This window comes from Stylophora pistillata, chromosome 13 (genome assembly GCF_964205215.1).
Source record: "Stylophora pistillata chromosome 13, jaStyPist1.2, whole genome shotgun sequence".
Taxonomy (NCBI): Eukaryota; Metazoa; Cnidaria; class Anthozoa; order Scleractinia; family Pocilloporidae; genus Stylophora; species Stylophora pistillata.
The window spans coordinates 2209318-2217541 of NC_142531.1; the positions used below are offsets into that span (position 1 = coordinate 2209318).

The 8224-nt window shown below is 39.3% G+C and overlaps 1 long non-coding RNA gene across 1 annotated transcript; it reads right to left on the reverse strand.

The window, feature by feature from the left end:
• Positions 1-1929: 1929 nt before the first annotated feature.
• LOC111344556 (uncharacterized) lies at positions 1930-8131 on the reverse strand. Its single transcript, XR_002696172.2, has 2 exons — positions 7869-8131; positions 1930-3510 (listed from the first exon to the last, which is right to left on the reverse strand). It is a non-coding gene; the product is annotated as an uncharacterized LOC111344556 (long non-coding RNA).
• Between the last annotated feature and the right edge of the window lie 93 nt (positions 8132-8224).

Consider the following 8224-nt stretch of genomic DNA (forward strand, 5'->3'; position numbering starts at 1 on the left):
CACATGGCTTTTGGTGTGGTTGTAAGATGATGCAATTAAGTCGTAACGTAAATGTGCAAAGTGAACAGTGGCCTTTTCAGGCCCCAAGTCAAACCATCGCACAGGTGGGCGAAAACTGAAAAATTGTCAAATGAAGTAAGAAAGCATAAGAAAAGCCTTGAGACATTCGTTACCAGAGTTCCTCCCTTTCTTTCTCCCCTCTCCCCTCCTCCCCAGTTTAAACTATGAAGACGCGAAAAGGTGATAAGATATCGGCCTTACACCCAGTAAGATTGGTGAATCGTCTACGACTGAAGGAGAACATGATCTTTCAGCACCTAAAAGAGGTTTGTCAGAAATGTTTCATTGCACTTATTGTAATTTTTTTTCCTTTCCTTTTCTTGCGTCTTGCCTGTCTTTCCACGCTTGTCATTCGTGAGGTAGTACACTCCTCACCGGCCTCACCCATATCTCAGGTTCGAAGGTCGCCACAATTCTTTTCTTTGAATCCTTTTTAAAAGCTTCCGTGGGGTCCGTAACTCTGTCAAAGATATCGTTTTCCATTGTCCAAAGGTATAAGATCGGTGAAGGAGATTTTGCAACTTAGGCTTACACAATCTACCTTTTTACAATGGTATTTCGAGCACTACCTGTCCTGAACAAAGTAGGTGTAATCGTTGCCTTCTGCCAACATTTAAGAGGTCAGGTTTGCAAAATTAATCAGTTCGAATGTCTCGTAAAGATCTTATTCGCCTCCCGCATTTGTCAAAACTAATAAAAGTGGTTTGGGTTAGCCAAAAGAGAGAAAAAAAAAAAAGGGATGTGTTTGACAGCTCTCTGTGAGAATAGGTATAATTTCCTCCTCGCGCTGATCCCTTCACGCCCTGACTAAACTTCCCCTGTGGGTTTCCGTCCATGCCCCACAACCGGTGGGAAATGTTGCCATTTCTGACAGTGCAACCTTGGTCATTTGAAGTACTTAAATTACAACTACAGAGGGCATGCAAGCTTTAAATTGTTCGATTAATTTCGCATCATTTTCTCGCACGAAACTCATCTCACTTTTCTTTTTCAAGCAATGAAGCATTTAAGGCCTTTCGTTTCGATGAATCACGGGGTTGTTTTCACAAACTGGCGACAGGTATAGAGTTGAATACTTTTAAAATCATGATCTTTGTCAAACTTCGTCGCATCGTGCTCTAGCCACTGCTGAGGGGAGAGAAACAGAAATAACAGTGATGCATGAAGGGTTCTGTTAGCAGTTTTGTATTAGCACTTGTATTAACACGTTCAAAGGTCGATTTTTCTCGGCTCAATATTGTGACCAAATAGCCGTAACATCCATCTTAACTAAAGCTTACAAGTTTCATAACAATTACGATGTCACGATAGGATTGGTAACAACACAAACACAATCACACTCACGTAACCATTCACTTTGATAGACCACCACTGCAATGAAATAATTTAGCTAGGCCTTAATTACGTGGGCGAAACGCACTCAAGATCAAGCCAAATTCAACGAGAACTCCAAATCATCGGGAGAACATGGAAACTGATCGACATTTCCTCTCAAGAAAAACATCCTTTAATCACGAGTGTAAAATAGGAAATTGATGTAAAAGCTATTACGCCGCAAGTTTTAAATTTTTGTTCACGCAGGTTATGTGCACAACGCACAAGGAGTTCGTTGGCTACGAAAGTTACCTTAGGATATCGGTGTTCGATTCTTTGGAACGCCAAAATCCGCAATCCGGCTTTAAAAATCACCTTCAAATTCTTAATTTCGCTTTGAGATTCAATCATAAGATGTTACTGCCCTTTAATGAGCGAGACAAGAGGTATGGTCCGCTAGAAAATTAAAATTTTGTTTTATACATTTTGAGATCTTTGATGACATATATACTGCTTAGCGAGTACAACGTCTGAGTTATGTAGACACTTCAGGAATTTCCTTTATGAAAAATCCTTTAATATTAAAAGCATACAGAGGGAAAACGTTTTTTCGCTAGTATTCGCGAGTTAATATTAGCATGTGAAATGGCCAATTCCATCAAAAGTGAATGTTATGTTAATGGCTATCATGATAATCATTAGGTAATCTGGCAAATAAACCGACTAGAAGCTTAACAAAAATTTGCAAGTGTGGAGACAAAAGAAAAACAGGTGTAGCCATCCCGCGACGCTCCATTGACGTCAGTGAGCGGAAAGAGCCCATTCACGCAGGAAACGTCCGTTAGTGAAACTCATTGTCAGGCAAAGTTAATTCCTGATTGAACCAATCAGAAGACGAAAACACGAAACCACGACGAAATCGATCCTTTCAAGGGAAATTAAGAGGAATGACATCTGTTTACAGAAAGCAGGTGTTGGAGATAAGGACGAGCAACCAGGCCTTAACATGGCAGGTGTATACAGCTAAGAAAAGACAGCCAAGACAAAGAGAACCCGCGAAATAAGTTTGAGACACTTGAACAAAGGCGATCCTTCAACGCTGTTTCGTTTCCTCGTTTTCAATGTGCGATATATAGTGATTATGCTTAATCTGCTAGTTTTTCTCCTCCATCATATTAAAGGAGTTAGTTTCTAAACATGTGACGTAGTGAACACCACCACCATCGCTACATCCTTGTTAAGCATATATCGACAAGTCGATCCCTACTGTAAATTGTACCCAAAGCATGATAGCCAGGGAATGTCGCAGTTACCTTTATGAATCTTACCTTTTGATCGACGAACGAGAATCGAGAAACGGGCTTTAAAGAAGAAAGTTAAAAATAGTGAGTGGGAAATTTAGATGTCAGTCAAGAGAGTAAGTTTGCATAGCTAACGATTGGAAAACGTTGTTTATAAATTAAGGCATTTTTTCTCAAACAAAAAAAAAACATACAAATTCATAAAATCTCTCTCTTGAAAAGAGTTACCTTTAATTTACTTGCTGAATTGCTCGTCAAGAAACGGGTTTTGGAGAAGAAAGCGTAAAATAGTTAGAAGGAAATTTAGAGGTCCGTCGAGAGGGTACGTATGAATAGTTGATATGAAAAATATTTCGTTTGTATATAGCAGCATTTTTCCTTAAAAAAAAAAAAAAAAAAAAAAAACGCACAAATTTATGGCATCTCTTTCTTGAATAGAAGAGTTATCTTTAATCCACCACGCCGAGTTGCTCGTCGCGGTGGATTCCATTTATTTCTTCATTACTGACCGACCGTCACGACATCAGACAGAAAAAGAATTGATTACTACTTCATTTATCTGGCATGAAGTAGACTACAGCAGTAGATGGCATCTTCTTTCTTTTCCAGCTCTTTACATCGCAAAATCATTAGACGTCTTAATGAACCTCTCATCTCTTACGGTGTTCCGGAAACATCCGGGTTATTGCTTTCATTTGAATAATAGGCATCTCGCAATAACCCACGTAAGCCATTTAAACGTAATTTCGTGGGATGTAACTCCCGTTAGCAGCTGTTGTTTAGGACTTCTATTTCAGCTTCTTTACCTACCATTTTTTAACCAACTGTGGGTTTCCTGAAGAGGAAGGTAAAAATCAACGCAGGTTAGCTTCTTACTCTGTATAAAGCAATTCATTGCAGAATGATCTCATTGCAACCGGAACATATTTGCAATTGTCGTTGAAACTCGTTCGCTGACCGCTTCAGGGGATCTTTTTCGCTTTTTTTGTGTCACCAACTGCCTTTTGAGGTACTCTTTCTAAATTTCTACCAAATCGCAACCCAACCATTAAGAGAAACGATTTTTGATCATCGTCCAAGACCTATAGTTGCCATTCTACATTTAAGGATTGGTAACAACTAGATCTTCAAAAGTTATATATTGACATAAAGCGGCTATAAAGTAAACACGATACTTGCGAAGGTATTTAATCATCGTTCTCTTTCTCGGACCAGTGTTTAACGTTTCCGAAAACGATCGAAAACATCAAGCAAGCAAAAACATCAAACACACTTCCCAATTTTAATATGATTGCTTTTGAAAAGTTTGCGATCACACTCCCGAAAGCGGGTATACAACTGGCTCTAATTTTGAGCATTCTAAGTCCATATTACAGAATGCTTGATGGCCTCTCTTCTACAGTCGTTACCTCCAGCCGGTTCACGAGATTGTGGCCTATCTCTAATCCATAGTCTAAACTCATTGAGATAGCTACAGATAATCAACAAGGTCCATTAACTCTCTTTAAATGTTATCTAGAAAACTCTATTTCATACAATTTTCCTTAAAGTTGTACACTCGATATAACTGCCTCCCGGTTAGCTCAATTGGTAGAGCGCCGGACTGTTGTGCGGGAGGTCGTGAGTTCAAATCCGGCCGGACCAACACTCAGGGTCTTTAATTAATCTAAGAAGAAAGTGCTGCCTTTGTAATAATATCTGCAAATGGTTAGACTTTCTAGTCTTCTCGGATAGGGACGATAAATAGAGGTCCCGTCTCCTGCAGGGTTGGGGTAGGAGACGTTAATTTCCCACACACGAGATTACTGTGTGATGGATGTCCTCCCCGGGGTGGGATGGGTGGATAAAAAAAGGGGTTAGGTATCAATTGGAACGAAAGTTCTGTTCCTTTCTCCTGTCATTCCTGTGGCGAATGAATTAAACTAAACTAAACTAAACTCTAGCACTACTATAACGTCGGCAATATCGCGGTTTTCTTCCATTCTGCCGATCGACAAACGTCATTTTTTCTCAGTCCCCTCCTTCCAGCTATTAACGACAGACAAGTGCCACCCCTTTCTTTATTGTCTAACTCATTCAGTTTTAAAAAATCTACATTTTAAAAGAAGCTTAAGTTTCTTTCTTTTTTTGGATGAAAAGAACAACCTGCTCTATCTAAAATTTGTGCCACGGTCTATCAAGCGAATACGACAGAGATCAGGTGAAAAACACTCAAATCAGTATTTGAACTCCGGAGTATTAGATGAAATCAAAAACATTTCTCTTTTCAATTGCATAAACCCGTAGAAAGAGTAAAATCTCCACACGGAGATTAATTCGACCAACAATGATGAAAGCTTGTGGAAAATACCCCTTGATGCTGCTATTTAAAAAAAAGGAATAAGAAAGATGTACACTTCATTTGTAGCTATTATACATCAGTTAAGACAGACGAATTAAGATATACGCGACAAGAGTAGATTCACATCACAAGAAACCCTCAGAGCCTCGTCGCGAACAAGAAGCTCAAAACTGTTCAAAATTCATTGCCTCTAACGGTCTCCTCCGGCAAAATGGGAGAAGCTTCTCTCTCGTTCGTTGCAGAGAAACAAAAACTTCATCGTGACGTCATCAAGAAAAAAAAACTACGAAGTGCAGCAACAACGCATTAGTGTTCAAGCCAGCAAAATTTTCAATCACTGAAAGACATGAAGTTATATTGAAGAACACATGTTCTCTAAACAATTAGTTTTCACGAAACACACCCAGGCAGACCAGACGTCATTAGAACCTTGACAATTAAACAAATGTCGGTTAGGATATCCATTACTTTTCCACAATAAGAATTGGGAACGGCTAAAGAATAGGCTGAGTTTGGGGCATGAGATTTGTGGCTCAGAACTGCCGAGGTCTATCTGGTTCAGTAGTGTTACTACTCTTCGAGTATAGAATGCTAATCCATCGCCATCCGCAGGCAGCTGTTTAACTAACTATCACACAAAAGCTAGAACGACTGCGTATTTTGAACTTTTATTGACACGGAATTGCTTTTTAAGCTCGTCTGGTCTAGAACCATTGAACACTGTTATGAGTTCTGCCAACGATCCCAACCTCAAGCTGCTGTCAGTGTTTTTCTAAAGGCTGTTACGTAAATAATTCAACTGAATACACATAGAGAATTCTTACAGATGTCTAAAGAATATCTACCGTTCATGGTCGGTTGGTGAGACGTTTTGTCGTTGCGATATCACGCGCAAAGATGATGGGGTCCGGCATAATAATCCATAAAACATTAAGATCCTTGAGTCATCGGTCTAGAGAATAATGAGATGCAGTCATTCCTTTAAGTTCGCCTTCTGTTTCTAGCGAGAAAGGAATATACAAAACAGAAATACGACACGTATGTCAAGTCTTACATGACACTTAACGATGCACCGCCAGATAAGAAAGTTAAGGTTCGACAGCTAAACCAAAATAAGAATTATTCACAGAATTAAAAGATTTACCAAGGCTGAGGTGATCTTTGAACGATGACGCAGCACGAAAATGAAATGCGTGGTCATCATTATCAAATAGCAAACGATGTAGTGTACCCGTAGAGAGAAAAACAGAAAGGGTCTCAAGCGTTGTGGAAATTCAAACAATCGGGACTGTTGTCGGCAGACTATTGGCCTCTCATTAAAAATACATGGCTTCAAAGAAAGTGGTTGGAAAATTCAACGATATCTAACTTTCTTCAGAAGAACAGTTTGTGGTGGGGTCTCTAAATATAAAGGAACATCGAGAGGCTAAGCCTAAGATGATTCTTCGTCGATTGACGGGCAGCTAAGTTTCATTTTCCAACGGCCTGCGAGCAGAATTTAATGTCTCAAATGATGGGAAAATAACATTGTTCAGAGGAAAGAGAATAGGAGATAAAGTTTAAACGCTTTGAGTAAACTACTTCAATTTAATACCATAAAAAGTCATCTTATTCAAAAACTTAATAACAGTTTACGGTCTAGCGGCTAGGATTACAATGGTCCAAATTTATACTTATTCAAGTGATGACTATAATTTACTCGAACCTGCAAAGCTTCGACAGCCTGTCGAGGCCTGTCTGTCTTTACATTTCCGCCTACGTGGTGCTCTCAGTTTCTACTTGATTGGGAAAAATCCCTTGACCTCTTTTTTTTCATTTTCACTTTTAATGGACCATGAAGGGCTTTAAAAAAATAAACTATTTCAAGCATTTATGCTCTGATGAGCAAAGGAGTTTACCTATAGGCTCCAGTTTCACGCAAAAAATACGTTACATTCAAATACAATGCATATGTGGTCTAATAACTTCCATTTGGCATAACTACAGAAGCTTACCTAGCTGGGTTGGTTGTGTGGTAAATTGGAGGACGTTATTGGATATTTGGAACATTCAAAACAAAGAAACACCAGACAGACACAATGAAAGGTGTTTTGGACCGATGTTCTGTGGGAAGGCCAAAATCAAGCTATTCAAAGCTATCAACATCTTCATGCAAATAACTGCACTGAACTAAGTTCGAACAGTATGCCTCCACTGCTTGTCAAACAGCGTTGCTTGTGGCTGGTTAACATGCTTGTAGACATACATTTGAAATTGTATTCAATCTATGACACATTCATTTGAAAATGTACTCAATCTATGATATAGTTTTAAGAACAGAGGAATACACAAATACTCTAGCATCGCTCAGTGTGGGATACGTGCAGGAATGTTGTAAACAACCATTTTCAAAGTGAGAGGAGGTCAACAATAGCGTGCTCTCAGACGAAACCGAAAGCATTACTTTTCCCTCACAAGCTATAATTACATAACAAAATGCAGCTTTTTCTTACAAAGCGGCAAGACAAAAAGTGCGTCATAGCTGTCAATTTAACACCACTACTGAGAAAACGAAACAATATTTAAATGCTATTATTGTTAAGTGAGTCAACCAGCTGGTCGATTTCCTGTCAATTTGTTTGACAGCTTATTAAAATGCAAAAGCTGTATCTGAACAAACACCCCCGAAATCCAACCTTCGGCTTGATCGTTTTCGATAGGCGATCAACCTTTTCGTAGAGCAAGAACAACCAAAAGTCGTCCCCACATATTATTAACGTTGTCTTTCGAGAAATTGTGTTAAAAAAACAATCTGGCAAGCCTTTCGCAAAACATGACAAGCAAACACGAATCGATGGACAATACAATCTTACCGTTGCATCTCGGAGTTCATTCCGAGTGAATACATCTCTTTATCTCGGCTTATAGAGCCCAAATTTGGACTCCGGCCGGTGTACTTAAAAAGAGACCTCTCATTTTCACACAGTCTAGTGCCTAGACTATCGAGGGATCTGGCGAAAAGAGACAACGTCGGACAAAGCCTCATTCTTCGTCCGATCAAGAAATGGCTGCAACACGAAATATCCGACACAATGATGGGTGCGGCCGCGAAGTAGGCTACGTCATTTCTAAAATTAGCCAATAACATCGTCAAAAAAACAATACAGATGTCAATTCTAAACGTATTAGCCAATTACATTTCGACAACTCTCGACTTTCGCGCGCATGA